The 8,664-nt window shown below is 42.6% G+C and overlaps 1 pseudogene; it reads right to left on the bottom strand.

The window, feature by feature from the left end:
- Positions 1-6,178: 6,178 nt before the first annotated feature.
- On the bottom strand, positions 6,179-8,435 carry LOC123171438 (desmethyl-deoxy-podophyllotoxin synthase-like; annotated as a pseudogene).
- Between the last annotated feature and the right edge of the window lie 229 nt (positions 8,436-8,664).

The following is an 8,664-nucleotide window of genomic DNA, read 5'->3' on the forward strand; positions in this document are numbered from 1 at the left end:
AGATATTTTCCCAGGCCGCTGCGGCGCGGGAGGACATCTCTGCTACATTCGCGGCGCGGCAGGACATCTCTTCTGCTTCCGCGGTGCGGCCGGACCAGTCCGCTGCATCGACGGCGCGGCGGGACCTCTCTGCTGCTACGGCCGCGCGGCGGGACATGTTGGCTGCTTTCGCGGCGAGGCGGGACATCTCTCGTGCTTCCGCTTCCAGGCTCGCCTCTCCCTGGTGGCAATCTCTCGGCCCAGAACTCACGCTGGCCATGGCAGACACAAGGGAACGATGATGAATGACTTGTTTGTTTTTGTGGATGAGGAGTTGAGGAGGAATGTGCAGTCATCTTGGAGTAGTAGTATTTATAACAGAGTAGTAATAAGCTCCTAAGTGGGAAACCATTTAGGTTTTGATCGGTGTGAACAGGTTTGCAATTCGAAATGTGACGGGACGCGGCCTCCCTGTTCTTCTAAACAAAATTGTGACGGGACGGTTATAAGTGCGTCACTATTCCCGGAAGGCGTAACGTGGGCACGGACGCCTTCTCGGCCGCGTACGTGGCGTTTGCACCATAGGGTGCACCGCAATAGGCAATGTCAGCACACGTGTTGTTCCAACAACCGTGCGCGCTCGTTATTACCATCGCGCACGCTTCTTTTAATTAGAATGTGTGTGCCCGTCTAGCGCACACACGTTGATCTATCTAATTGTTTCAGTTTGTTGTGGCTAATCGCAAACAGTTCATCCATGTGAAGTGTATGCCATCAATTGCAGACACTTTGATCTGGCTGACCCGTTTCTGTTCTGTTGCCTAATCGCAAACAGTTAATCCTTCTGAAGCGTATGCCCTCAATCACACACAACTTCATCTGGGTGCCCGTTTCTTTTGTGTTGCCTAATCACAAACAGTTCATCCGAGTGACCCGTATGCTGTGTATCGCATACGCCTTCATCTGGCTGCCCATTTCTTTTGTTCCTCCTCATCACAAACAGTTCATTGAACTGAACCGTATGCCCTTAATCGCACACACAACTAAAACCTGAACCGTGTTTGATGCATCCGTCATCGCAAACGTTTTATACATTTCTGACGGTTTTCATACACCACCGTTTGCGATTATTCCATCGCACACAGTTTCTTGAAGGGTCTCTGATCGTAGTGTCGCGTTAACAGCATCCTGCGGTAGTGTGGCTAGGTAGTGTTCACATCGTAGTACCTAATACTTCACATATGAGTAATATTAATTTACACAAGATACAAGAATTTAGTTTTACTATATTCAAGATAATATTAATTTATTCAATTATAGGGATGTCTCTGACTATTTCGTTTCTTATTTTATGCTCTCGTGGAATGGTAAAGAACTGGCTTGTTCAATTTGCACAGAGAGTAATCTCCATTGCACATTTTTAGACCTTCCATGTGGAATATTCGTGTTAATTAACTACATATATTGCATGTGAATGATGGTTATGTGTTGAGAAAGAAGTTTTTATTATACTTGCTCAAATATTATGCGAATGAAGCTAAAGACAACTGATATTGCGCGAGAATATCTTAAGCGCATCAAGTAGATCTTAATTCCTAACAGATTATTAGTTGGATCAGCTCTCTATGTATACATTGTCAAATTACCTTTTTTATCGACCTACATTGCAAGTGAAGTGGTTTAAAATTATTACTGGATATCTTTTCTATATATGTGAAATTTAACATGCACTATGTTTATATATAACTCCAACAAAATATTTCAGATGCCCGTGGCAACGCACGGGCATTCTACGAGTATTAGGGGTATCCAAGTGACTTTGAATTTTAATAAAAAGCAGCATTTGCCCCTAAAAACAAATGTGACGCTCTAAGTGTACTAAAAAAATGTCATTCTCCCATCGAGAGGTTATGATACAGGAAGAGTCCTATTCTTCTCCTCTTGATCCTACCTTGGGTTATGTTTGACTAGGATGGTCAGTGAACTTCTATTAGTTTCGAAGGAGGATAGAGATCAATTGGTGAGAGCATCGATCTTTCGCACAAGACGCTCAGGTGGGCTGGCCCATTTACCGCTTAGCGACACAGTGAGCGATCCTCAAGTTTTATTTGATTTTTTTCTATTTTGTTAGCTTTTCGGTGGTTTTATTTTGGTGTTCAATAAAAACACAAAATTAAAATATTTATAGACACGAACAATTTTTGAAAACATAGATTTTTTGAAAAAATAGATTGTTTTCAACATTAGTGAAAGTTTTTCAGGGTTCGAACTTTTTTGAAAATTTGATGAATGATTTTGAAATTCAATGTTTTTCTCCAAATCGATGTACTTTCTTTTTTCCAATTCGAACTTTTTTCTAACTTTGATAAAAAATTCAAAATTCGATGAACCTTTTCCAAATTCGATGAAATTTTTAAAAATGCTTGAGCTTATTTGCATCTTTGGTGAACCTTTTTCAAAATCGATGAACTATTTTCTCAAATTCATGAACTTTTTTTGAGTTGGTGAACATTTTTTCAAATTCCGTGAATATTTTTTAATTCATATTTTTTTCTTCTATTTATATATTTTTCAAATGTCAACGGTTAACCGGTCAACCGTGACCTGTCAAACGTGATCAAACCCGCAAAACAAAAAGCAATCGAGCAACCAGGGCACCAGGACCCTGTTCGGGCGCTTTTTGACGCTAGGTCCCGTCAAGACCATCCTACGAAGTCCTTTCTCTCGTACTGCCGTTTATAATTACGTTCATTGTTATGCATTTTTTTCTACAGCTAGTTGCACAACATTTTTATGCTGCCTACTAAAACCATTTGACTTTAGCTACATTTCAGTCAACTGACATTTCATTTTGTGGTAAGTCGATTTTCTATTAGTAGGATCGTGCTTTGAGATCTGTGTTGTTTTCATTTTTTTCTGTTTAATTTTTTGTTGGGCTGGGCTGCAAGGAATCGATTGCCGCGTTGTTTTGGTCAGTCGAATCGGTACCGCGCAGATTTCTTTGTCTCGGTTGCGCCCATTTAATTCTGCGTTGCATATTTCTTTTTCCTTTTCTATTTCCTTTATTGGTTATAATTTTGTTTTTGTGGGATTTTGGCTGGGTGTAATTATATACATACAAATACTATATAGTATGTGCCAAAATTTCATGATTATATGATTATTTTTGCATATTATGAGAAAATGTAATTTTGGTGCAAAGTTGTGCGTAAGTTTTTGTTATAAATTTTATTTCTTCTTAAAGAAAATACCAATGCCAATAATTCTTTCTTAAAAATAATAATATTGTTTTAGTCTTTACTTCATTTTCATTCTACTTTAGGGTTAATACCAATGCCACTATTCATTTATTCTTAGATTTTGTTTTTGCTAAAGTTTCACTTTTATATGATTATTCTTGCATACTGTAAAGAAGTGCAATTTATTTTAGATTCTTTTTCCCATTTATTTGTTCTTAAATCGTAATACCTATGCCGCTCATTTGTTCTTCCTTAGGAAATTTAATTCTTTCTTTTATGGATTTTTTTTGCTTCATTTTTTTTTGTTTCTATGCATTTTTTCCTTTTTCCTTTTTCCATCCTTTATTGGTTTTTTGTGGGTTTTTAGCTGAGTGTAATTATATACAAAGAAATACTATATAATGAGTGCCAAAATTTAATGATTAAATAATTATTTTACATATTACGATAACGTGCAATTTCGGTGAAAAGTTGTGCGTAAGTTTTTTTAATCTTCTTCTTGAAGGAAATACATTATTTCAGTGACACTATGTGTAAATTATAGTAGAATGCGAAAATGCATTATTATATGCTTATTCTTTGCATATTTGAAAAAGTGCAATTTCAGTGCAAATTGTGTGCAAGTTTTGAAAGTTTTTTCTTCTTCATTTTGTTTCTTCTTAAAGAGTTTCATTCTTTCTTAGAAAACTTCATTATTTTGATTTTTTTATTTTTTTTCTGAAAGGGTAATTCCAATGCCACGAATTCATTCTTTCATAGAAAACTTCATTTTTTATTCTTTTATTCTTTTATTTCAATTTTTATTTTGTTTTAGTTTTCACCATTATATATTTATTCTTGCATATTATAAAAAAATGCAATTTCTGTGTAAGTTGTGTGAATTTTTTTCATCATTTGTTTAATTTATTTTTCATTTTCTTTCTTTTCGAATGATAGTACCAATGCCAATATTTTTTGCAAATTTAATTCGTTTCTCAATTTAAAAGTTCTTTTAATTTTGTATTAGTTTTAGTATTAATTATGCTCCATCCGCACGATGAAAAAGCTAATGATGAGTGTCTGTGGTGTATGTGTGTGTATGCATGTGGGCGAGTCTGCATGCTTATGTGCGCGTCGTGCCTACATGTACGTGTTGTTGCGTCACAGGCTAGCATAGTTTTGGCAGCCAAAGCCCATGGTTTTTATGCATGCTTTGACATGAGTTGGGCATGTGGGGCTACAAGGTGGTTCAGAAAAAAAAGTGACTGATCCTAAAATAAAGTTCAGTCGAGTGGGCTATAGCCAGTCCATTTTGTGACCGTCCAATTCTGCTTTGATATTTGTGTTGCTTTTTTTTTTCTGTGTCATTTTGGTGGTGAGTTGGGCGGTATGGAATCGATTGACCCCTATTTTGGGTTAGTCGAATTGCTTCCTGGGCTCGTTTTTATTCTTCTGGTTCATTTTTCTTTTTCTTTTTCTATTTCCTTTATTATTATTTCTTGTTTTGTGGGTTTTTGGCTGAGTGTAATTATATACATACAAATACTATATAATATGTGCCAAAATTTCATGATTATATGATTTTTGCGTATTACGATAAACGGCAATTTCGGTGCCCAGTTGTGCGCAACTTTTGTTATAAATCTTCTTTCTTCTTAAAGGAAATACCAATGCCACTAATTCATTATTTTTCATAAAAAGACATTATTTTGATATTGCTTTAGTCTTTACTTCATTTCCATTCTACGTTAAGGTTAATACCAATGCCACTATTCATTTATTCTTAGATTTTGCTTTTGCAAAAGGTCCACTTTTATATGCTTATTCTTGCATATCTTTTAAAAGCGTAATTTTTATGTATATTTCTATTTCGTGCAAAATTTGTCAGTGTCTGTTTTAGATTCTTTTTCCCATTTTTTTGTTCTTAAATGGTAATACCAATGCCACTAATTCATTCTTCCTAAGGAAATTTAATTCTTTCTTTCGTGGGTATTTTTGCTTCATTTTTTATTTCTATTTTATGTTTCTATGTGTTTTTTTCCTTTTTTCTTTCCTTTATTGCTTTTTTGTGGTTTTTTTGCTGAGTGTAATTATATACAAACAAATAGTATATAATATTTTTCAAAATTTCATGATTATATGATTATTTTTTCATATTACAATAAAGTGCAATTTCGTTGCAAAGTTGTGCGCAAGTTTTTTATTTATTTTCTGACTTCTTAAAGGAAATACATTATTTCAGTTACACTATGTGTAAACTATAGTAGAATGTGAAAATGCACTATTATATGCTTATTATTTGCATTTTAAAAAATTGCAATTTCAGTGCAAATTGTGTGTAAGTTTTGAAAGTTTTTCCTTTTTCATTTTATTTCTTCTTAAAGGGTTTCATTCTTTCTTAGAAAACTTCATTATTTTGACTTTGTTTTAGTTTTTTCTAAAAGAGTAATACCAGTGCCAGGAATTCATTCTTCCATAGGAAACTTTTTTTTTTATTTTGTTTTAGTTTTCTTTTCTTTTTCTTTTGTAAGGGTAATACCCCTGTCATTAATCCATTACTTTTTAGAAAGCACTTTTGTTTAAGGAAATCTCACTATAATATGCTCAATTTTGCATAGTAATAATATATTTTCTAAATATATGTATGCATAAAAATAAATATGTGTGAGAGTGCTATTCAATGGTGAGATTGCACATGTATAAAGCATGGCTCAATTCAAGCATGGCTTTAAATTAACAAAGCCATCAACCAACCAGGATCGCATTGCAGCATACAAACAAGCAAAGTGAAGAAGACAAAGTGCAAGTTTATTAGGAATTTTAAGTAGGAATAGCATTTTTGGCAAATGAAAAAAGAGAAGAAACGCAGCCTGAATCACCGAGCTCCAAAGGGAAGGCGAAGATACGAGGAGGGATACCAACTGCGGAAGAACACTTCATTGCCCGCTTCCAGAAGGTAGAAACCGAACCTTTTTTATTAACTAATTTGGCGGCACGGGCACTCACGCCACGGGGACAAGCACGAGGTCGTTGCGCCGGCGCACGGTGACGCCCATCTCCTCCGCCATGTCCAGCTCCCCGCCTTCCGCTCCGCCCGGCAACTCCCAGTCGAAGTGGTACAGCAGCCCAGCGAGGGCGAGCTCCACGTTGGCCAGCCCGAACGCCATCCCGGGGCACATCCGCCGGCCGGCCCCGAACGGTGTGTACTCCATGTCCGCGCCTTTGAAGTCGGCGGCCTCGCCGCACTCGAACCTCTCCGGCACGAACTCCTCCGCGGCCTCCCAGTAGACCGGGTCCCTGCTGATGGCCCAGGCGTTGACGAGCACCATGGTCCCCTTGGGCACGTCGTAGCCCAGGACCCGGCAGCCGTCGCTCCGGCACTCCCGTGGCAGCAGCAGGGGCGCTGGCGGGTGCAGCCGGAGCGTCTCCTTACCACCAGGCGCAGGTAGTTTAGATCGGGTAGGGAGTCCTCGGTCACCATGTGTCAGGACCCAAGCCAAGGAGATACTGAAGAATCGACAACCAAGTAGGATTCAGACAAGCAACGGTCGAGATGAGCGCATACCTCTTTGGGAGATATCTACGGTCTAGATCGACTAGAAAGATTTACCAATCGCATCAAAAGATGCCACTGTGTAACCGCTTTACCTTTACTGTACTTTGCTGTAAAATGAGCTGGCTCGGACATATAAGCCTCGCTAGGGGATCGTGGCTGGTAGGTAGAAAATTTCCCAAATATCTAGTCTAGCATAGAACCCTAGTTCTTGTACTCAAGACGGGCCCTTTGAGCTCCTGATCTATCAATTTACCATGTTACCTGAGACAATTACCCATGATTTTGGTGTGGATAGAGTAGCTCTTGCGATTGCAAGTACTTTGATCCTCACACCATGGGCTGCCCGGCGAGCGCGAGTCGGACCTCGTCTTGTGCCGTCAGCATCGTTCTCGGGTTCCTAACCAGCTCAGACATGGCCCACTGCAGCGTCGTCGCCGCCGTCTCGCTACCCCCGGCGAACATGTCCTGCATAACAAATTGACAAACACACCAACAATTTTTCTCATGGTCAATGCGACTCTGTCTGATGGATGGAGATGATTTTCTGATGGATCCAGTGAAGTTTCGTGCTTACGCCAACGGCCGACTTGATGTTGTCGGTAGACAAGGGGAACTGCAGGTCGCCTTCCCGCTGGATCCTCAGGAGCACGTCGAGGAGGTCCTCCTCCTCCTCGTCAGCCCGGCGGACCTCCTGGTGCTCCCGGACAATAGCGTCCCTGAACGCAGCCAATTCCTGCCGGTGCTGCCTCATCCGGCCTGGCGTCCGGCTGAGAAGCATGGCCACACGCGACGACGGATAGAGGTCCGGCAAGCTCATCCCGGCGAATAGCTTGGTCCCGCGCCGGAGCAACGCCAGGAACGCGCCCCGATCCTTGAATCTGCTCCCGATGACAGCGCGCACTGATGAGTCGGCGGTGTACACCGACAGCAGCTCGCTGAGGTTCGCAGTTCCCCGCGATGCAGACAGCGCCACCGCACGGAGTAGCCGGCCGGCCTCCTCCTCGCGCACGGGGCGGAAGGAGCGCACGCGCCGGGCGCTGAGAAGCTCGACGGTGCAGATCTTGCGGAGCTGGCGCCAGTCGTCGCCGTAGGACGCGAAGATGATCCCTTCGGCGCCCAGCGGGATGGACAGGCGCACCATGCGCGGCTCATGTGCCGGGAGGCGAAGTCGACGTCGCGGGACACCATGACCTCGCGCGCGGCGTCCGCGGAGGAGGCGGCGACCACGGGCAGCCCGCCGAGGCGGAGCATCACGAGCGGGCCGTGGCGCCGCGCCAGGTCGCCGATGGCGCGATGTGGCAGGTCGCTGGCGAGGTGGTGGAGGTGGCCGAGCACCGGGAGCGCCCACGGCGAAGGGGGCAGACGGAAGTCCGGCGCACTAGGCCGGCGCCGGCGGTTGAGCCAGAGCGGTAGCAACGCCATGGCGAGTGCTCCACGGCCAACGGAAGGGACGCGGAAGAAAGAAGCAACTGCAGCTGCAGGCCGGCAGCTTGGTCGACGGAGCCGTGGTTTTGTCCATGGTGTTGGTGTCTAGCCCTAGCTCTCCTCCTCACCGTAGCACTCTCTCCTCTCTCAGCTGCACTTGAATGACACAAGGAAGAAGAAGACCGGAGGAAGAAGAAGGACACAGTGGACGCGGTGGTTCCGGCGCATGAACGCCTTTTCTTGAGCACAAACTCAACCCCCACACTAGACACATGAGCAGTACATCGTGACTTATAGCCACTCGGCGACGCAGCGCCCACGAAACGAACTCCAGCTAGCTCGACACGCACGTACGCGCCCTCCTGCCGAGTCTTCCGCCCTTGCGCATGGATCCACCAACTCCACCACGTGACTCGGTCTCCACGTCTCGCTCCCGCGCTGCATTCGCCACGCTCAATATACTCCGGCCCACACATAGGACGCGCA

This window comes from Triticum aestivum, chromosome 7D, assembly GCF_018294505.1.
Source record: "Triticum aestivum cultivar Chinese Spring chromosome 7D, IWGSC CS RefSeq v2.1, whole genome shotgun sequence".
In the NCBI taxonomy this organism is placed as follows: domain Eukaryota; kingdom Viridiplantae; phylum Streptophyta; class Magnoliopsida; order Poales; family Poaceae; genus Triticum; species Triticum aestivum.